The 23,448-nt window shown below is 47.4% G+C and overlaps 1 protein-coding gene across 1 annotated transcript in view; it reads left to right on the top strand.

Moving 5' to 3' along the window:
• LOC142557001 (solute carrier family 2, facilitated glucose transporter member 10-like) overlaps nucleotides 1–23,448 on the top strand; it is a 98,954-nt gene that overhangs the window by 15,339 nt on the left and 60,167 nt on the right. The window lies entirely within an intron of this gene.

The raw sequence follows: 23,448 nt of genomic DNA, 5'->3' as shown, positions 1-23,448 counted from the left end.
GTAATCTTGATAGCGACTTGTTTTGGATAGTTTGCACAATTTTTTAAAGAAGTTTTTTATTATTTGTTGGATTTCATGACTTATTCTAATCGCGTGGCATCGTATTATGTAAAGGTTTGTCGCATAAATGCGTCCCCCCTCCCCCCGTCGTATGGAGCGCAGATTTACATTAGCACAACTTAGAAGTGCGCTAGAAGAAAGTCGAAATAAGGCCTTATGAGCCAGTTTAGGAACGTGATAAGGGTTTATAAGGTTTTCCCTTTGTTTATTTCGCTATTTGGCATTATGTAATGATCATGTAGCTATCTTGTGCTAAGTGTTACTGACATGAATTGTTCAAGGCAAGTTCTGCCTTCGCCTTCCTGATCGGTGGAAGCTCTAATTTAGGATTACTTAGCTTCTTTACAAAAACCCCGTTTGTGTCTATTTGTGCGGATACAGTTGAATGTCTCTTGGTACTTGTCAGGATTAACGTGCACCTTTCGTTTCAAGACTTTCTTTTAGGTAGGGGGTTGTCAGATTATATGGATTTCTACAGTCTGGCGATGAGAGTGGCTTGCATAGGGCGCTTGCGGCATTGTGTGGCTGACAGAGGTCGCTCCTTGGAGTTTGTCATCTTGCATTTAAGCAGTCCAGTCAGAGCCCACCTATCAAGACGCCTTTGGCCAGAAGATCTTCATTCTCAGAAGCTGCGGCCCCATGGCTTCGGGCAATGCAGGCATCAAGCCGGCCGGCTTCATCGAACAACTCAACCTCCCGATGCGCCATCTGGTGGCGGGGGTGCTGTTGTGCGTGGCGATCTTTGACATGCGGCTATCACGGGCGCTAATCACGCCTCATTGTTCACTCAAGGCAGCTCAGTGAGCGTCACCTGAGTCTTACGGACAGGAAGTCATGTTTCAGATCTTCGGCTTTTCGAGCGCCGAGAAACGACAGCTCGCTTCAAGACAACACCGCCCACTCCTGACTGTCATAAAGAGGTCACTCAATGATGGCATGGTCATTGTCGAGGACTCCCAGAGAAAGGCGTTGACGGCCGGTTCACAGTTCGCCACCTTGCTTCGTCTTGTGCAACGTCGGAGGCAGGAGAGCCGCTAAAGGGTGGGACGTTGGGGACAGGAAGTGGTGCACGGTTCAGCGTTTGTGATTGGCCAGTGAATTACCTCAACGAGGGACAGAGGGAAATAAAGGGCTTAAGAAGCGCATCCAAACGGCTGTGAGAAGGAGGAGGCTTGGACATGCAAATACTCGATCATGTAGCGCGCTCCGAGAGTTGTAGCCGATTTTGTAAAACTTTATCATGTACTTTTGTTTATAAACCTCTTGTTGTTCTCTTAAACTTCGCTCGGAATCATTCTTTCCACCGGCACCTGGCACGACAGCGTCCGTCGAACCTTCGTGGCCGCACGGACCCCCGATTTCACAACAGCGGAGATTCTGGAAATGCATCACAGCGCCAAGTGTTCAATTCGACTAAAGAATGCGTACATGGACAGTGGCAGAAGTCCGACAAGCTTCAGGGCACAAGGAAATGTTTAATGCGTGGGACGAGAGGTGGGAAGGCTGGCGCTCATCACTCCCTTGCAGGCGTATCGTGCAAGAGTAGGGCAGACAGTCAGCTGTAGGCACACACCGCAAGAAACGCAAACCAACGTCGGGGACGATCTAATGAATTAGTTAACTGCGCGCGAAATGAGATGGGGTTAGGGGTTTCGAGGCCCAACACGTACACTGGCGCCAATTGCCAACTACTTATTCGTCGCATCGACACGGCACATATATACTTTCCCGCCGTTGCAGACGTGCTAAGAGTGGACTTCAGCGACAGGTAGAAGCGAAGTGTTATTTTAACATTCGTGAGCTTCACGTGGCTGATAGGTATGTAGATTTTATTTTAATTGAGCACTTAACCGGTATTTGCGCTTCTGTGGCATGACCGCCCGCCTTTTGTGAATAAATTTCAGCTGGCACGACCACTCTTCTTCACCGGCAGGCCTAGTTACTGCGGCATATTCCAAATAAAAAAAAATCCTTTCTTCGCCTAACCCTTGCCAAACATGCTAAATCTGGATTACGGGCCTCTATGCGAAGCTAGGGCACCGTAGATTGCGACACAATGCTTTCTGATACAAAGTGCCTGGATAAGTTCATCTAGAAAACTTAGTTTGGAGCGCTCACATTGCGTGAGTTGGTGCAGCGACCCTCGCAAGATGACGCTCCGCCATGATACCCTAAATGAAAGAATGAAATTGAATGAAACCTAAAACACCGGTGCGAACCACCACGGCGGCCAACAGGTTTTTTCCCTCCATGGACACATGTGCAGTTATTGGCAGCACAGAGTGTTGTGACGGTCAAAAATACGTCACCTAAAGTACCAAGCCCTGTATGTAGCGGGGCTGACCCATTAAGCTTTTATTAAACTATATCTCTCGTTCAACAATGTAGAATGGTAAACGGAGTATCTTCGTAACCATGCGCATGTGTTGCTCCTTTCCCTTTACCTTCCCGTCATGTGCGTTTTTCGCCACGTTAAAAAATCTTAACTTCGATAAGGTACTTTAAGCTAACCTTCTTCGAGCAAAGACATTAGGTACCGTGTACAGTGGGTTGTTCCATTTTGAAAGGAAACAATGGAATGTGCAGCGTTCGCTTTGCTGGCACTCCGCGCTGAAACTGCAAGACGAATCTATACGTTAATGCACTGAAGTAGATCCTCGTGCAGCTAACACACGCTACACCCCCTGGGTACACATAAGAAGGGAGATAACACAGCGCTTGTGTTGTCATGTTTCCTCTCTGTCCCAGTGATGATCTCGCAGTATGGGAGCTGCGCAACGCCAAATAGTCCAATGTATAGTTCACTGCTGCAGTGTATGCATGGAGGTGCCAGGGGTCGCCAACCCCGAGTCCCGTAGCTGCAAAGAGGGCCGATTGCCACCGTCGCTAGGGGGAGAAAGAAAATTGAACGCACTCTACACTCATGAGTTCCCTTTAACAGTGGACCCGATCCGCACAATCCGAAGTATCGTAATACAACTCCTCGTGCCAGACGTGACATCGCTGCCCGCAAGCAACACGAGAACGGAAAACAAGTCTGTACCGGACGTCCGTCGTAACATCGCGAGGCAGACAAGTGATACCGGTGACAAGCACAGCGAAGGCTGGAGAAATTCCGCGTCGCTTTGTTCTCTTCGCCGATGAATATACTTTCAGAGGGCTTCGAAGCACGCGGCGAGGTCGTTAACCTCAGTTGTGGACGCATTTGGTCATACCATGGGCACGGAATGCAGCGCATTGTGCAAGCACTGCCAGGTGTGTGTGTGTGTCAGGAATATATTTATTGGCCAGGCTTGTACCCAGAAAAAATTCAGAGCCATTTCACTGTGGTGGGGGACCAGCGGAGCTGTATATATGGTGATAAATACGTTGATAATAAATATGTTGCTTGAAGATAAGACACATACCACAATGAATTTCGATTTCCGCCGTCTTTGTTGTTGTTTTATTAAATTGCATATTCAATGCCTTTCTTTTTGTTTTTAACCTTCTTTTGTTCATTTTTTTTAGATTTATTATTTGGGGGTCATCAAGGTGAATATCGCTTTATAATCGCTGTAATATACGGACAGTGGTTCTGCGGCGACACTGTAAGGGCTCTTGGGCGATGTGAGGCCTATACACGACCGATGACGCGTCGTGGGCACGCTGATGTTTGTGTAACACTGAATGCCGAACTTTTTTTCCAAGAGAAACGCCACGAATCACTTTCCGTCTGGCCGAGACACGATTATGTTGAAATCAACCACAATTACGATGGGAGTGGAGTCAGCAGGGGTTATCCAAAAGGTGCATGCGCTTGGCGTTTGCGGCACCATCTTTGTCCGTATAACGTGCAACCCGCCGTCGCCGCGCACGTTCCCGCTTGCGTTCACGACGGTGTTTCTTCGTAGGCGGGCCGTTCTTCCGCAGTCCTCCCCGCACGCGGCCTACCCATTGCATGGGTGGAAGGGAACTGAGATAAGAATACACGGTTTGCCTATAGAGCCCCATGGCGTCACACTTCAATCCATATTAAACAGTGCATATTGCGGTTTTACTTTTTCTTATTGCAATTTCTTTTTTATCACAATACGTTTTGACACTTCTCGCGTTAAACGCAACCGGGACATGCCTGGAGATACGCTTTTGCTTTATGCTTTAGCTCTTTTAGCTCTGGCGTGGCAGCCATCTTTTTTTACCTACGCACACAAACCGTCAGAAGCTAGCGTATATAACAGCTCCGCTGTAAAACGAGAGGACACTCAAACCGCTACGATAGCGCCGAGAACGGTCCTCCGTCATTCAATCTCGAATCACGGGTCAAGTACACGTCCACTAGTATCTATACATGTTGCACGAGGCCGCATGTATAGGGTATTCGCTTGTGCTCCCTTACATTCGAGAATGTACAGTGTACGCGTCGCGCGCGTCTCCTGATAAAAAAAAAATGACTCTTTCGCCAAACAATCGGCGGCAGTATGCAAGAAACTTCGGATACAGTACAGGGCCACCCGGCCACGGTGGCCGCATTACGACGGGCGCGAAATGCAAAAACGCCCGCGTAGCGTGCATTGGGCGCACGTGAAAGATCCCCCCACGTGGTCAAAACTAACGCAGAGTCCCTCCCTCCTCACCCCCCTCCCCCCACCTACCGCGTTCCTCATAATGAGATCGTTGTTCTGGCACGTAAAACTGAGAATTTAATTTTCAAATGCAGTGTAGGCGCGTCTTGCGCCGTACGATAACTTGATATCAGTGATTACCAGCCAAATGTAAATGTGCGCGTGACAACATGATACTGCGCGTGGTCTGCAGACAAAGTTTGTCCATTTATAAGAACCGCGATGACGAAGCGTTATAGCGCTGTTTTGTAAAACTTATTCTATTAGAGAACCGGCATTCACTTGACACCGTAAATACCTCTTCCGTATGTGCAATCACATCGAGAGGCAATACATTTTTTATATATAGTTGTCCTTCGCTTATGACAACAAGTTATAGTTGCTGTTTCCAAAGTTTCGCGAAGAGTTTGTCTGATACCTCATATGTGACATATGTACAGTGCTCGCGGAATGAAACGCGACAGGCAGCATTTAGTAGAACACTGCACATGTGCAACGTACTCGAAAGTACCATTTCATGTCAGGAAACGCGCACTCCGATCTAAGTGTACGCGCCAAAATTACGTAGATGTGACACGGCCCCAAATTGACGTGTTTCATTCCGTGAGCACTGTACCTCCGAGATGTATCGTCACACAAAATTGTGCCTCTGAAAGCATGTTATACTTGTGTTTCCACTGGCTCGTTTCAACTTGTCCGAAGCAACCAATGTGTGGTATGCCTAACTGCACAAAAATAAATAAATAAATAAATAAATAAATAAATAAATAAATAAATAAATAAATAAATAGCAAAAACAACAAAAAGTTTGCCCCAAATCTTGGTGGCAATGACCGTATAGTGGCATGTGAGAGATATGGTATGAAGATATCGGCGCCGAGCACACAACTAGCATGCGATACACGGTATACCAATACTTCTCACAGCGTCCTATTCGATCTTACCGCCGTGCAATATGCGGAGTAATATCTGCAGACGTATTTCATATGTCAGCTGCTAGACAAAGCAAAGAGAGATTAACAACCGACGTTAAAAACTTGAAGAGCTGGTGCTTAATTAAGAAATGATGTAAAAAAAAGGCCCAGCTTATAGCACTCTTACCTCCAAGGCAACCTCAATGTGCTCGTCGACATTTGTGGTTCCTCGCATTTGTATGGCAAACACGACAACGCGCCTGCGCGCGCGTCTGACTTGTCGATAAGCGACGAGACAGAATGTAAATGGGCGACAAGGAGTCGTTTGTATGCGCGAGCTTGCGCTCATGTTGGCTACATATGACACTGTTTGCTCGCCGCATTGAAAACCCCATGCTTCGTGGGCCAACCGCGGAAATTGCGGAGATTGCGACACGCTGCCGAGCACACCTTCAGTTGTGCTCCAGTCTAACACGAGAATTCGTGGATGATACATTACCGCAGTCCGTTAAAATGAAAAAAGAAAAAACGCACGGCGGCGAAAAATGTACGCTTCTCGCTTCGTTGCCGATCTAATGAGTTACAAATGGCATTCAAATTTTTGGGGCCGCGGCCGGTACGGTCTTGTCACCGCCGAGAGGTTGCGCAGGTGCTTGGCGGGTGCAACTGAGTGGCGCAACGGATCGCGGAGTCCGTGACAAGCGTCTCAGAGGAGCGGGATTTCCGGTGGCACTCCGGGAATCCCGTTCGGCTGTTCCCGGATGGGATTCCCGGAGGCAGGATCGCTTGCGTGTTCCCGTTATTTCCGATGAGCCGGAAAGGATTATGAGCCGTCAGCTTCGACGTTTATAAGACAGCTGATGCTCCGTGCTTGTATCAAATTCCCGGAGGGAAATTTGATGCTGGTGCCTGTCATAGCCTTGAGCAGAAAACACGTGAGAGAGATTGCATGGAAGCATCGCAAAATAATGAACACCAACCCACCGGCATCATTGAAGACAAGTGCGTGTAATAACTACATTCTTGGAGTATTAGTCCACGGGACGGAAGCTTGATGATCGACAAATGACTCGGCGAGGAGCTGAGAAACCCGTTATGAGACGTGGAATTGGAAGTGGCTGGCGCCGCGTTAAGAAGCACAAAACAGTAGCTTGAAATGCGGATAAAACGACAGCACATGCCATACTAGCCGAGGTCAAGAGGAAGGAGTCGGGTTGCGAATGCCACGCAGTCGCCAGAAAATATAACTGGCGATTTGTTTGCATGACACAGTGGAGGTCGATGGAGAGGAGAAATGTCGATGGCGGCAGATAAGGATTAGGTTTAGAGATGAGGAACGTTCTTGGCCGTATGGTGAGTTCGGCTAGCGTAGGACAAGGGAAGTTTCAGGCTTCTGCGATCAGTCTTTGTACTTTGGTGGCTTCATTGCGCGGGTGGTGACATGGCGATGACGACATATGCTGAGTTACTATAATGGGCGTCTGTCGTATTAACGTTAGTAGCCGCTTGGTTGTCGTCGAAACTCGTTACAAATGTTTAACTTCACTGGATTACTGCGTGCGTGCCAGTGGACTGCCTTCGGGGCTTCTGAAACATCTTTTCACAACCTGCAAGCTCTTGCAGTGCCAAAAAATTTCGTGGAAAGATACATGACTTGGCGTTTTATGTCTCAGTGGGACATTGATATTATGACTATGTGGCTTCTTCACAAATACAGTTTGTGGGACAGCGACAGTTCTACATTGTTCATTTTTTCCTTCGCTTGCTTTCTTTTCAGTTTTCCTTCTTCCTTTCATTACCCTTTTCTACTGCACCAGTACAGTGTAACCAACATGAGATATCCTCTCGTTAGCCTCGCTGTCTTGTATATGTCTTGCTTTTATCTCTCTTCCTATCCCCCTCTCTATTTGGCGTAGCGGTGTTTACTTGAAATGCATATTTGTTTACATTCTCATCACGTGAGTTTGAATAAAAGGAGAAATAAAGAGCAAAAACTGAAATGAAAATCAAAACAAACTGCAATAAGATACATATGTGGAAAGCGAAAGGTATGAAAGAGAGTGAAGGAGAAAGAAAGAGAGAGAGAGAGAGAAATGAAACTGCATAGTGAGACGGACAAAGAAATGTAAGAGACGAAAAGAGAGGGAATTGCTACAATTAGCGGACGTGTTTGCCGAACAATGACTCGGCAGCAGTGCCTTCGGTAATGCGGTCCAAGGTTATGCGAAATTGTTCGGAGAGCAGACTAAGGTCTTTGCGCGCGACGAACGACTGTCACTGTGCTCATGGTCTGCGCAATCAATGTCGTTCCCGTCCTTCCGGGACCTCCCGACAGGCAGCGTTCTGCTAGTTCTGCCGTCGTTAGGTTAAGTCCTTGGCCCCCAATCCCGACTTAATGCGACGCGCGTACACGTCGCTGCGGCGGATTCATCTGGAGCACCGCGCGTGAGCGTTAGCTTATCGATCACGGCCGAGCGTGCAAGAGTTTCCCTGGAAACGCCGTCACGCGGGGTGTCAGAACAGACTCGTCGCTTTGCCGGCGCTGCTGTGCCTCGCTAATGGAATGTGCGGGCGCTCGCGCGCGGTCCTCGGCCCACATATTATGCGCTGCGCTCTCCTTAGCCCATTAACGCGCGCCCCGAACGCGATGTGGTCGCGGTGCCGTGCCTCGCACCGGTGGCACGGTCGAACGGCGTCTACGCGAGAAGTTGCAGTAGCGCACTGCTCGCGCGGGCGTGAAAGGAACCGGACAGGCTTCCGGAGCGGAACCGCCACGAAGAGCGCCGGTACTTTTCCAGCCGCAGTATTTATCACGCACGGTTGCCGAACGTAAGCGCTGTGGAAGAAGGGGCGTTGTGGAAGGAGAGGAGGGCGGTGTCTGGCGACTGTCTGGTGCGGAGGGTCGCGACAGTTTCGTTGTGATTCGTAGTTCCTTGTAGAGTACAGCAGGACAGCCGACAGGACGTCCCTCACCAGTTGTAGATCACCGAGGGCAGAAATGGGCACGTGAATGGGTTGACAGGTGCGATCACCTGTCGTCGAGCAATCAATCAATCAATCAATCAATCAATCAATCAATCAATCAATCAATCAATCAGGATATCGTGTCAGTAATCAGTTATGATGTCACCGACCGACCAGCCATTATCACCACGAGGTGACAAGCCTCGTAGCATGGTGAGGCTGTACACCTTGCTTTACAGAAGCATAATTTAATTACTGGTGCAGCATAACTGAAATCTACTCTTTAGTGGGCCTTTCAGTGTAGGTTTTGTATTCGGTTAGAAGGTGTCCCGCGACGGTAAGACACTGTGTTATTCCTTAGCCACCCGCTAAGCTTGGTATTTGAAATCTATCAATTAATCAATCAATTGGTCTGTTGCGATGGGGTTTCAGCGGGAAATAAAGAAGATGGAACTCTGACATTCATTTCTTTCTGCTAACTATTCCATTACCTCGAAATTAACGTAGGAGAAACACTTTAAGAATAATATTTTATGAGTGCAAACTCATTCAGTGCTGGATTCAGTGCGCGTGCTTGCGTGCGTTGGACTTTCTTGTGCGTAATAGATAAGTCTTGTGCCCTAATTTCCTAGTGATGTCTCTTGCGTCGCTATTCCTTCTCGCGCCTTGTCGTTAGTCAGAGCGACTCTCCGCCCGCGTTGTCGACGGTATCAGCCGGCCGTGAAAGGTGGGTGATAAGAGTAGCAGAGAATCGAGCGGAAGGAATCGCTGCAAAATCGCGACCCTGAACACATAATGTCGGCGCATAGGTTATCTCTAAAACACTCCGACCACTTAATAGAATGAGGCATGCTATTAACCGCATTCTTTGATTTCATTTCGATTTATCCATGCGGTATGCGAAACTGGACATGTGCTTTTCTTGGCCAATCCTCGAGAGCGGGTTATGTGCCACTGTGGCGCAACAGGACATAGAAGCCTTAAATGTGTTTGCACATTTTTTCCGCCATCTTTCTACTAACACAGCTCACAATTATTTTCTCGACGAACATCAAACACTGTCAAACACACAAGCGACCGTCCGTCGCTTAGTTGTCCCCGCCGTGGGGGTCATTGCCCCTTGATCCGGAAATCCAGTTTACCTCGCCGTGGGGGTCATTGCCCCCTGCTCGAACCGAATCGGCTACCCGACTGGGGCGCCACCACTGCCACTTTTACTTTTGAATAAAGCCAGTCGACTCTCCGTTCTCAAGCTGTCAAAACGCGTGTTCCTTGTCTCCGCTAAACCGAGCTCCCAACACATTCAACAGGTTTGCTGTGCATTTCTACATAGGGTGTGAGCGTTCTGGTGCGCAAACATCCAAATTTGCATGAGATTAAGCTTGGGACCTTTTCAGTCGATAAACATAAACATTGCATGAGATTACATGCTGCATAGCTTAAAAACAATCGCCCCCGTCAGCTGTATACTTCATCAACCACTTCACATAGATACATAGAATCCAACATGTGCGTTGGATCCACATATTCTTTTTTCGCTTCTTTTTGAAATTATATAATGATACAACCCTGCTTTGTCTGACAACGGTTGATATGTATAGACGCTGTTGCACGTAATTGTGAGTTCGTCAAAAGATTATGTGAGTAGGATTCACATAGACTTAACGTACGTTGGCCATGCCGCGTTTCATCCAATGAGACGACATTATTTGGTTCGGTCATGTGTAGGTATTGGCTGCATAATTCTAGACGAATAAAAATGAAATGGCTTTTGAAACTTCTCTGGCACAGTCATGCATCCCCCGCGCTAGTGCCTCACATTCTTGAGGAAAGTACAAAGAAATAAGTTTGAGGAGACGCTCCCCCGTAAGCCGAGGCGAGCCGCAGGCTCAGAGAACAAAAATTAACAACTTGCGTAGGGGTCGAAATGTCGGAACCGAGATTTGCGCCAAGGAGCATAAGGTTATCACGTCGCTTCCACTTCCGGAGGTAGTTCCAGGTCATAGTTTTTTTTTTTACTTCCTTTTTTTTTCACTTGACAGAAGTTGTCCACTCGAGACGCAGATGGCGATGGTTGGAACCAAAGAGGTCTTAACAGATTTTTGGGGGGGCCTCCTTGGTTGCAACTCGCGCTCCATTTTCTAGAAATTTGTGCTTTAATGAACGCTGCGCCTGCTTTGCGAAGATACAAGCGATAATGCTGTAACATAGTTTATGTTCGCTGCAAAAACCGTTTATTCTCGCGTGGCCCTAACTTTCGCCCTTTCCGCGATTCGAGAGAGAGAGAGAGAGAGAGAGAGCAAATAATAAAGGAAAAGTAGGGAGGTTAACCTGGATTGAGCTCGGTTGGCTACGCTACACTGGGGAAAGGAAAAAGGGGACGGAAAGATTAAAAGAAGAGATAGTCTACTGGGGATATCGTTCGGTCACTCAGTCCGGACCACAGACGCTGACTCAATCCAGTAGCTTTCAAATATCACAGCAGCGCTTCTGCGGCCTTTTGTAGCTGCTATATGCGAGGCCATGGTCCCAAGATCTTGTTCAAGGTGAACGGTGTTCTATCTAGCTGATTGAGAGCTGTGCAGAGGTCATGTCCTTCGTTTTCAAAAGATGGGCCGTAGCACAGTAGATGTTCTATAGCTTTCGCGATTCGAAATTTTCTGGGACGAATGAGGGGTGCTGTGCTGAGTACTAACTATTTATTTCACCAGCTAGTTCTGCTGGCCTTTACGCTCCAAAAACTCGGCGAATTCGGTTTACTTGCCTGCGCATGCTTGCGCTACGCTGCAGTCCTCTCTCAAATGCAGTGCGGGGAATCTCCGGCCTCGCAGAGGTGTACTCATGTTTGTCATCCTTACCCTGCGCCACCTGCAGCGTGATATAGCGTCATGCATGAAGTGCTCGTGTGACTTAAGTGCCGCGTAGAAGGCGAAACGGACTGCACTGCTACGAGGAGACAGAAATTGATAAAAACTTTATTAAAGACAGCAGACTTTGGCGCCATTGTGAAATCGCAACTTAATTCTCAGCAGCGAAGCTTTCTTTCGAGCTGTAGCGTTAAGGATTTCAGCTGCCTGTAATTAAACCATATATATATATACGTTAAACATTTTGCCCGCACATGACTAGCCCGTTTGCAACCTTGCCCGCACATAGCGCTCTCGAGAACTTGTTACGAAATATTCTACTTGGCTTATAACATAGAGTTCCCTCGGGACAGTGGGAAACGTAGCTGATTAACCACCGTGTGACGCTTTCGAACACTTGCTTATGGCTTTTTCTCTTTTCTTTCTTCTCCTTTTTTTTTTCTTTTTTTTTGCGGAGGATACTTCGCACCCAACTTTGCCCTAGCGTCCCCCCGGGCCCGCTCTTCGTTCAATAAATTTTAAAAATTAAATTATGGGGTTTTTACGTGCCAAAACCACTTTCTGATTATGAGGCACGCCGTAGTGGATGACTCCGGAAATTTAGACCACCTGGGGTTCTTTAACGTGCACCTAAATCTAAGCACACGGGTGTTTTCGCATTTCGCCTCCATCGAAATGCGGCCGCCGTGGCCGGGATTCGATCCCGCGACCTCGTGCTCAGCAGCCCAACACCATAGCCATCGCGGTGGCGTTTTTAGTTCTGCCAGGGCAACGCAGTAAGTTCCACGCCGCCCGTAGAACACACTCACAACACTCCAGATTCCTTGTGCGCATAATTTATTGCAAAGGCCGCACTGAAGCCACCGACTTCGAAGTTCGCCTACACGTCGTTGATAAACCTGCTGCCCTTACTTTCCATAAATATAGACAACGGACCCAGGTTAGCTCACCGGGGGCGCCGGTAAAACCACCTACAAGACCACGCACGTAGCGCGTAAAACTAGGGTGAAAAACGAGGATTCGCAAATTATTTGCAGCGCTTCTAATTAAGCCAGTATGACAAAAGTTTCGGCCCTGCTTTTATTTTATATCCCCCCCCACCCCCCACCCCCGCGTTCCCCATTTCCACCTAACGCAAACTTCGTTGTCACGAGCGGTTCTTGTAGGGGATCGGGGAATAATAGCGGATAACGTCAGCGTGACCCGGGAACTTTTCAATAAGTAATTTTCTACGATGGCTGAAATTAACAAACTTCTCGCACAGCTCATGAAAATTGGGAAAGTTAAGTATTCAGTAATTATTTTGAAAGAACATAACTTACCTGCACATTTCGAACTTCCGTTACACTATATGTATACACATGAAATCACTGATTTTGTAAGCGTTTCCTTTAACGCGTCGCAGTTGGCCGAAAACGAGGGTTTAGCAATTTTAACCTCTATGTTTTAACCTGCATCGATAACGTAAACAAACGGTTCAAACATAGATGATACCGAGGCAAGCCGAAATAATATGCCGTGGAAACGCACAAATCTGAACAAGCTATTTGTTCAAAGTTAAAACCAATTTGTCAATAATATTTGCTTCTTTAAGGTAAAGCCCCTGCATCTACGCGCCACCACCGCTTTGTCGGCGGAAACGTGTATGGAGGGGCTTTACTTTAAGGTAACGCAAAATAATAGCATGCATTCGTATCGCACAGCACGCGTTTCCTTTATTTGAAGAACTTAAAAGTAACGTTTCTGTAAATTAAATGTTTTAGAAAGTATGTTGCTTTTGAACCTGTCTCACCACCAACAGGGTGCGTGGTCTCTCGCGCGCTCAACGGGGGCGCAGAGAGCGGTGCTTCGGCGACGTCAGTTGTAAGCCGACAACCGTTGCCGTCTGCAATGCTTTGGCTAAACTCTATGTGAGATCGCCGCATTTTGTCCTTATTTGTTTGCTGCCGCTATTAATGCGTACACGATAGCGTGGTGCTTTCAAAGAATAGTTGAATCGCGCAAAATCTTATTAACATATGCTTAGCAAGTTCGGCGTATCCATATGTGCGGTTTTGCAACAACTTAGGCGTTGAACAGGGCAGAAATCCGAGAAAGTTTGTCGGCCCTGCGTCGTCTTCATTTGCTGGGCGTCGTTATTAGGCATGAACTTGGGCGTTACATTACTATACTGAAACCGTTAAATACTGCGCCGTCTTTATTAACGGGTCTGGGTGATTCACGAGTGAGTAAGAGCCCGCCACACTTATATATACATAGCGAGATTTACTGCTTGATTGCGAAGAACACACATTCGAGCATTGACACTACTTTGCCGGTCAAAATGCCAGGTTGTGTAGTAAGCTGGTTTGCTGGAGGGGGCGTCATCTCTGACACTGCAGCTCCAGAGATGTTCACGGCGCAACAGCCCGATGCAGTCTAAAGCATTGTGCCAGTTTGACGTTTGCGCGAGGCACGGGCCGACAAAGTTCTGGGCGCGTGGTCGAACTTCTGCCAAAAAAAAAAAAATGACGCGTAGGTGAATTGATGTGATGAACTGTCCAATTCTGTTCACTGCCATCCGCCTGCGTCGCGGTTTTCTGCGTGAGCTATGCAAAGTTGATCGCGCTTCACTGGATGCCATGAGTGCGAAGAAAAGTCCTCTCAATTTTGCAGAACAGCTGTGTGGTTACCTCGGAAGGATCTTTAGAAGGGAAACAATTGCATAGTGCCGCTGTCTTATGCGTCAGAAACGGTGTTCGTGTGCGAACCGCCATACTTTCAGTTTCCGTAAAGCTCTTTAAGCTCCCGTAGACACCGGCGCCCCCGGTGATATTTAAGGGAAACTCCTTTGCATGTCTGGACTTGCCCCATGAGGCGCACAATCTTAAGTGCCTGCGCGCGGCCCCTTCTAGCGTGTTGACGTGTTGACGTCTACACCACAAAGGGGCAACACGCGGGAAGTGGAGGCGCGCCGATACACGACGATGGTGAAGCGATTAGCAGCGCTCAAGTGGCTTTCTCCTGCGTGTGCGGGTGTTCGACTACACATCGCGTGTATGGTAACCTCCGCGCCGGCGTGATCGAGTGTCCGTGTAGTGCACTTATAGCACGCAGCCTCGCTCCTGTATAGTAATACGCCGTCGCCGACCGGGGACCGTGACGCACTTAACCGCCTTGTTTATTGCTTCGTCCCTCGGCGCCATCGATCATTCACGCACGACGTGCGACGGAGAAGACCGTCTCTCCTGTCACAATTTGGAGTTTCAGGCGGAGCCGATGGGAGAAGAAGCCGTCACTCGCTGGCAGCGAAACGGGGGAGATGGTCGAGCCTGCTTTGAGCCGGCGAGGCGTGTAATTATCGTCCACTTTCGGAAAGGCAGTCGACGTTGTGGCGAGCGCAGAACTTCCTATAAAATTTAGTGGGGGGAACTCTGGCACTGGCGTCTGGCATGACAGGGCTGGTTAGTACGATTAGCAGGCCTAAATTTCACACTTCTTGTTTCAAACGGCTTCGTGACTTCGGAAATTTTCGCAACAGTATTTCGTCACGAATTGAACGATTCGCAATGATTTTGCACTTACAACATTGCAAAATTAAATAAAAGAAGAACTCAGGTGTCACGCTTACAACCGACTGTAATTCGGCAGTAAAAATCTATAGCACAATTTTGTAAACTGCCCCTAATGAGCCATTAAAGTGGGCAACGTTGATGTATTGCACACAGCCTCGATGTACGCCAATAATATTTGAGTAATACTTTGTAAAAACACTCGTAAACATTATAACAACTTCTCGCAAGCTGTATTTGTTCCTTTCAGATGCAGTTCAGAAAAATTCGATTTCTGTTCCTAGTGCAGAGTTAATGATTTGCAAACTTGGTTCTTCTATGCTTCTGTAAGCTTTCCACTTTTCGGGAATTACTGTAAAACATTCGGGGCTCTAAATCAAAATCCTGCTTTGTACAATCGCTATAATTTAGGTTCCCTTTCAAGTGCGATAAACTTTATTCGTATTGGACCAGCCGTTGTCTCATCAAATCATTTCCGCGTTTTACATATGTTTGAATAGCGAAATCTGAGTTATGTCCCCGAACTCAAGCAAAACAACATTATTTTTAGCTATTCCCTCCCGGACTTGCCTGACCATGGCTGCTGCCGCTGTCTTACCGAATAGCGCACGTGCAACGAATCGGCTTATGTGCCCACATCATCAACATACGGATGCACCGGCTCTGTTGGCTAAGGAATCGCAAAACAATATAACAAACGTATTCTAACTGCACGCAGATGTATGCATTCGAGAGCACAATTCCTTTATTAAAACGAAGTTTTCCGCGTCTTCTTCCCCAGAGTTTGGAGTGTCTGCTCGATCGGGTTCTCACGGGCCGACCTCGAAGACAATGTCCTCGGCAGTCGCGTGGTGGGGGGAGGGGGGGGGGTAGTCTCCGCCGTGGCCTCAGTGATCGCGCGCCTACCTTTGTGCACCGTTGCGATGTTGGAGGGTCGCATCTCCGCCATACAGTCTCCTACAAAAAATTACTTGCAGAGGGTGTTTAGGCACTAATGTGAAGAAATGAAGCCCCCTACTGGAGGCATGGTGTCGCCCGAGATTGTAGATGCACCCTCCGCATTTGTAGATGGTTGGGGCTCCTGCGATTACCTCAATCACCTGCCCTTAGCACTCGCTATGGAAACGGACACGTTCCGTAGTGGTCAAAGGGGTTGGATATTCCGCTTTTTTTTTCTGACAGAGTACTTTCTGAAACTACTGAAAGCGCGAAATGACACTAAGTACGCAAGAAAGATACACGGACATGCGCTGTGTACTTCCAGCCGTTTCGCGCTGTCTTTTTGAAGTACTTTCATGCCATCTTGGACCGTGCGTGAAGAACACAAAGGGTAGGAGGGTAGGGGGAGAGCGACATAGTCGAGCAAGCCTGAAAATTTTTGCAACGAATCGTAAACTTGTAAGCCTTATAACTTCTGCTGAGCACTAGCTTTAGTTTGATAAATTACACCTACCATGTCTTATAGTCAGCTCTTTCAAACGCCACCACTCCTGCTCTGGTGGACAAACGTACTGCCGAGCTATGCCTCTTTGGACGCTGCGCGCCATGCTAAATTTAGCTCAGACTGCGCTATGCGGGGAGCGAGAGTGGTGCCATGAGCGCATGCCACGCATGTATGGTCGAGTAATGGTTCCTTTCCTCTACACAACGATATTAAAGTTGAGTGCGCGGGTAGCATGGTTGGCATTGGTTGCAAATATATAAGCGATAATGCTGTAACAAGTTTTCGTTGCATCGGTTTCAGCAAGGGTTCCTTCTTTTTGCCTCTTTAAGTCCATTTCACGTAAAAAATTGCCAGCTTTGCGGCGAGGGCGTTATTAAGTTAAAAGAAGTATGTGTTCAGCAGAATCCCTCATCGCTAAAACTGACAACTACGACTTTTGAGAGTTCTGAAAAAATACTTGGGTAATTCCCACGCAGATACCCGAAACAAATACAGAGACTGTGAGTAGTTAAGAGCGCATCGATGGCTGGGAGTCGTACGACGCATGTTTGCAAAGGCTTCGTTAATTGACGGTTTTAGAATAACGTTCGTCACCATTTTGACGGGACCGTACGGTGCGCGTCCCTTCAAGACATTTAGTTTAGCGGACGCAAACGTAAGGAAAACGTTAGAAGACAGGTCACCGTTTGGTGCTTCTTGCCAAACATGTCCAAGGAAAGACGATCCATCAGCAACCGGCCTGCCGTTTCTATGCTTGTATACACGTCTCGTTAGGCTTATAGTCGCCGGAACCACCGAACGATCACAGAAATTGGAGGCGCTATGCGCTAATAACTAACATTTCAGGTGAATTTAGCTGGAGCGAACTCAAATTTCAACTTGTACTGGCAATCAACAATAGCGAGAGCATAGCCGCCGCGATAGTTCGCGCTGGAACGGGAGCCATGGGTGCCGCCTTCTTCGACAACGCTAAGGAACAGGGTCGTCGAAACGCAGAAGCCCGATAGCGTAGGCAGCATGCGCAGTGACGTACGTAATGATCGGTTTCATTGCGAACGCTATTCATAAACTCTCTAATTTGGTGGAAGGTCAACCTTGTTGGTAAACGTGATCCGATGTGTGCAAGAATAAATTACGCAGATCCAACCGACATGTTGAAATCTGAGAAGCGAAGGCTTAGTGAAGCGCCTAAATAAATGCCATGCAATGGATTATAGCCTACGCAACATTTTGCCACATAGCGATTACCAGCCTGCCACTGAAGACGCGGAAACCCCCACCACGTGAACCACGTGACTGCGTATTATACTGTCTGCGGAATCGGCTCCCTTTGCTATGACACTGTAACTAGGGTCGGCGCGCCTACTGCAGAGCGGGCCGTTTGTGGAGATTGTGAGATAATTAACTGCACTTTGCTCGGTGAAGTATCAACCAAGTAGATGCGCCAAACATAAAACCCTAAGAAAGGAGGCATGGAAATGGTTGCTCTATTAAAGAAATTGTGCTCTTGACGTATGTATGTGCTGCGACGAATATATTTAGGTAATATTTGTTTTAGCACTACGTGACTCCGTAGAAAACAAGGCCATACGCCGAGACACCTGCAGGGGCAATTAAGGGGGTATAGCGCTGTCCTGCGTATGATCTGTTCGGCAAGAGCACCTATTAGTCACGACTAGAAAGGCCCCAGGAGGGTTTTGATTTCCGGTGGGTGTTTTATGGTGCACTTACAAGTACCGAGGCTGAAATGAATCTATCTTTTCTAATTCCTTGTCCTTTATGTTTTACTTTATATCTACTATGTTGTAAAATAAACCTTCCTTCTGACAGCTCTCATTGACCTACTGTTGCAAAAGCTGGCGTTGCAAATTGTGTTTACCAAACATTTGTTATAGTAACGATGCCTTACGGTGTTCTTTGTTTGCTGTCGCTCGCAAACAAAGAGCAGAGAGAGTTATGGGCTTCCGTAAATTAGGCTCCTTTCTGAGGTGCAGCTCTTATGCACAGTGTCCACCATCAGGCTAGCGAGGAAAAATATCAGATCTGCCAGGTATCTAGCAGAAAATTGATCACACTTTTACACTTTTATGCGTACAGGCAATCAGACTTCAGTGTTGTACCTGATCACATTGAATAAAATTATTATTATTATTATTATTATTATTATTATTATTATTATTATTATTATTATTATTATTATTATTATTATTATTATTATTATTATTACACATGTGGAATTACTATTCCCGTTGTTAGCGTAGGCTTTTTCAGCCTGCTACGGCGCAAACCGGAGAAAAAGAAATAGTTTCGCAGACATACACAAGCCGGCGTGCGATCATGCATCATAAGCATGATGACACACGCCGGAAGGCCTAGGGGGTCTGGGTTGCCGCAGTGAAATGACTTCATTGAACTGAAACGCTCCAGTGTTTCCTGTGCAACTAATTAGCCCTACCCGAGGTCATTTGAAACTTTTCCCTGTATTCAGTGCATTCGTGCTTTATTTATTTATTGAGAGGGACCCTGAAACGATTCTGATCATTTTGTACAAACCGTACTGAGTTGCAGGGGCGGGTCCTTCTGATCATTAGGTGACCACATTTAGGCGGTCCGCGTAAAGCGTGTGATTTACTATGAGGTTTTTAAAAAAGGTTCATCGCTATCGATTGCAGCGGTGTCGCTCTGCCGAGTTTTCAGCCGCGCCGTCCCCTGCAATGTAGTGGAGGCGCGTGACGTCAGTAGGGCGAGCTATACGATTGGCTACCCACACAAGTGGCAACCCGTAGTTGATTTTTCCAAGTTTATGGTGAAGAAATGTGTTTCGTGATAGATGAAATATTGGTTAATATGTTTGTCTAAAAAAATGTGACAGAACGAATATACAAGGACAATTTATCACCACACTCAAGCGCTTACCGCGCACTGCAAGTGTCGTCTGCTTATGTGTTCCAACGTGCTCGGTGTTGGTGCGACCTGCGCAGTCAGTGTTGGCCTCGAAGTTTGTGTTTGCGAGGACCATGAATCGCCCTTACTGCGTTATGGGCTGCAAATTTCGCGACTGCCGACACGTCAACCTGCAACGTCGTGTCCCCCTGCTAGGAAACAGACGAGCGGAGTGGCTGCAGCGAATCGGGCTGTCGGTAATACCCGATCGGTGACAGCATCTACGCGTTTGCAGCCGTATCGAATAGACAAGGTCAGTTTCCGTATTTACGTTTACCGGTAATCGTTGTCGTCGTCAGGGGAATCCGGAGAGTCTGGCGAGGGCGAATCATTTCTTCCGTCATCAACGTACAGCTGGGGATTGAGAAACGGCGTATCGCTGTATGGGTCAAAACCCGCCTCTTCGCTGAAGCCCTGGGCCCATTAAGCGAACGACGGTTCGAAACTGGGGCCGAAACAGAACGCTTCCGAACGCATGCTGCTTGGATTGCTTTCGCTCGAGATCGACGGCCAGGCGGCTAACGGAGAACTTGTACAGGCTTCGCGCGTTGGCTTGAATACAACCGGAAGTGCACGACACGACTTCGCATCATTACGCAGAGCCAGCGGAGGCGGGGCTTCGCCCCGATCGCTCGGCGAACGAGTTGAGGAGAAAACCCATACCTATAGGGAGGACGCGAACTTGCAATCGTCCGTAGCTTTCGTAATTTGGGACGGTTCGCTTGAATTGTGGCGCGAATGTTCCACTGTAACTGTACCCTACACGCGTCTGCAATATTTCTCTCTCTCCTCCCCATCTTACACCCCCCCCATCCCGCTCCCATGTGTAGGGTAGCAAACCACTTGAGCTAAACTGGTTAACCTCCCTGCCTTTCCTTCTCCACTTTTTCCTTCCTTCCTTGTCTAAACCGTTCCAAAGACCACTTTAGGAGACTACCCAAAATCCACTGCTGTCTTTGCAAACGCTTTGCTATATCTGAAGCGACTACTTCACCATAGCTGAGGTTCAGGGATTCATTGTGATTCACTGTCAATATTCTGAACGAGGATTCCTTCATTTATTCATTCATTCCTCCTTTGGGGGACTCATTGTAGCGCAGCCAGTGATACTTCTGACCCTACCAGGAAGGAAGGAAAAAGTGGAGAAGGAAGGCAGGGAGGTTAACCAGTTTTGCCTAACCGGTTTGGTACCCTACACATGGGAGTGGGATGGGGGGGGGATGAAAGATGGGGAGAAGAGATAGAGGGCACATAACACGGCACACACATCGTTGGTTACAGTCTGTCACTCTTGTGCGGTACGTGACATCACTGTCACAGCCGCTTGTCCAAGCCCGTATCCTTCATAAACCGAAGTAGTCCCTTCGTCGCCTTCAGCTGCGATGACTTCAGTCGGCGATATGTGAAAATGGTTGCAACTGACAATGGTCTATTGTCAAGGTGCGCTAGAACGGACGCCATGGACTGTCTCTGAACCAGGAGAGCTTCTTGTTGGTCGAATGCTATTGATAGGCATTGCAAAATTCTCAACTAGGTCATTCAGACTTTCGCAGTGTATATCGCAACTATAGGGGTCTGCGAACAGCTAGTCTTTCACTTACGGTTCTGTCTCGAATTTCAAGCCCGAATCGAATACAAATCGAATAGTGCCGAAAGAAAATCAAATCCAACGTCGAATACCTGTTGAATAGTTTTCGAATATATTTATAAATTATTATCAGCTGTTTCCACCATTAATATAAAACTATATTCACTTCCAAGCACATTCACAACGTTAGCAAGTTTCTCTCATTCATTACGTTGTACTTTATGAATCGTCGTTCACGGAAAGCACAAATGGAGCATTACAACCAAATGCCTCGCATACTCAGGCCTCTTTCGTTAGTGCGCGTGATGGCGGTTTAGCCGATAAATATCTGGCTGCCTGAGCGTCGTAGTGGGCTACACTTCGTAACGTCTCGTGCTTTTACGTCTACTATGACACGTTGGCACTGAACAGATCGCACATTTGCTCAAATTTTGTGTTTAATCGCACGAACAGCTGGCGATTTCAAGTCGTCGAAAAATATACGTACTTACGAAGAGTGACTATTCGATTCTAAGACCGAATCAAACGGCGCGATGTTCGATTCGTAATTAGAAAGTTTCAAATATTCACGCGCCCTTAATCGCAGCCAATCTGCACTGGGCACGAGATGATGGTAAGGAAGTAGGAAAAAGAGCATCAACATTGAACGGACAAGGGTCCGGTCAAGCTGTGGGTCAGCGTTCGGGCATAAAGACTCGTCTTTGTCCGAGAAAACGGTATCCCTGACGAAGACTCAAAAAGCCGACCCCAACTTGAGAGCTCCGTTGCTCAGTTACTGTTCAACACTTCAAGTGTCAGCGTTCGTGGTCACACAGGAGGCCCGACAAATGGACGGAAGGTCAGGCAAAACCTTATCGTAATCTTAATTCAATAGACCCATTCGTGCTGTGATCCGTCTTCTTTCCCACGCCTAACGATTTCAATAATTCGTGCATGACCATACCATGCTCACTATTTCTGAATAAGTGACGTTCTGCCAGACGAACATACACTTCCAGTCCCACGTGCCAAAGACATCATCCGAATGGAATCACCTCCCCGCCTCCATCGCCAGCAACCGCGAGCATGCATCATTCAAGACTGCCATTTCGATAATACCACTCCTCTCTGTAACGTCACAATGGCATTCAGAGCATTTCAATAAATAAATAAATAAATAAATAAATAAATAAATTCAGGCAACTACTTCTACAAGTGTAGAGGAATGAAAAGCAGACGCACCTTGCTTTTATTTACGAGAAGCCTTTCCTGCCATCTCGACTTGTCACCTGTCGCAGTGTTCCAGGTTCGCGTTTAGCGCCACAAAGCTTAAACATAATTCCATACGAAAGAAAATAAAAGTAATTTGCTGACCGCTATTACTGCACATGGAGAGTATTTTCGTATTAGAACAGTTGCACTTTATTTTAGGCATAAAAATTAATTACTATGGTAAAGGATCATTAATTTATTTTCTGCATTATTGACGACTGGAACTTCGCTATACCGCGCATATTAAACACCACCCTGTTTCCCGGACTTAAGTCAGAACTTCGAATTATCAAACTCGGCGAATAAATAAATAATAAGAAACGTCGCCAGTCTGCTTCAATCCGCTCAATCAGCCCGTTCGCTTGACCTGTGATTTCACGTATACCGAATTTCCACACGCTTCACTTTCGTCTGCTCATCCGGGGTTAAAATTATCAAGTGTTTGTGAGGGCTCCCTTTCAAGTGTGTAAAGTTGATATTACCTGATTCTAAATATTGAAAATTATTAGAGCAGTGTGTGCGCATGAATCCTCTACGTTTTCTTCCATGGATTAAAAAAAAAATCCATGGAAGCTGCCCATCAGGCCCAACGTCCCAACAAGAACGAGATAAACAGGGAGACGGAGGCTTGAAGTCATCAACTTGATCAAACGAAGGATGTGCCACCGGAGCCAACGTTTCGCCAAGGGGACTCGTGGGGATGTCAGCATACGTTAGTCGGTTAACAAGGGAAGAACCGGTGTGGGACTCCCCTTGTTCGACCACTGCCGATCATGTTGATGACTTCACGCTTGATACGCGCCACCCCTGCCGTAAAGCCCGAGTTGTGCGTATGAAATCAACGAGCGTTTAGCCTTTTCCTTCTGGTATATCTTTCCACTGCACCGAATTAACTGTCGACACACGAGCGATTGAGTTTGTCTTTGTTTTCTTCTCGCATTGCGCTCCTGCGCAATGCGGCCACCTTGGCCGGGAAACGAACCGCCGTCCATTCAGCAGGGGTAACGTCGCATCCGCCGAGCCATTCGCGGCCGGGGATTTCTTTCGTTTCAGAGAAGGGTCGTCGAAGCTGCGAGTTAACCGGGCAGGGGGTGTGTCGCGCGTACCATGTGTGTGTGGGGGGGGAGGGGCGTCTTGCTTCGTTTCCTCTTAGAGATCATGCGCGATGCTACTACACGCACGACGTGTATTCTTAGTCGGGACAGCGCAGACAATCCATTGCGCGCGCACACTCTGCCCGTCGTAGAGTGTGTACTAACAAC

Source organism: Dermacentor variabilis, chromosome 9 (genome assembly GCF_050947875.1).
Source record: "Dermacentor variabilis isolate Ectoservices chromosome 9, ASM5094787v1, whole genome shotgun sequence".
NCBI classification, from domain to species: domain Eukaryota; kingdom Metazoa; phylum Arthropoda; class Arachnida; order Ixodida; family Ixodidae; genus Dermacentor; species Dermacentor variabilis.
Note: the sequence above shows the minus strand (reverse complement) of the source record. Positions and strands in the feature narration are given on the sequence as shown.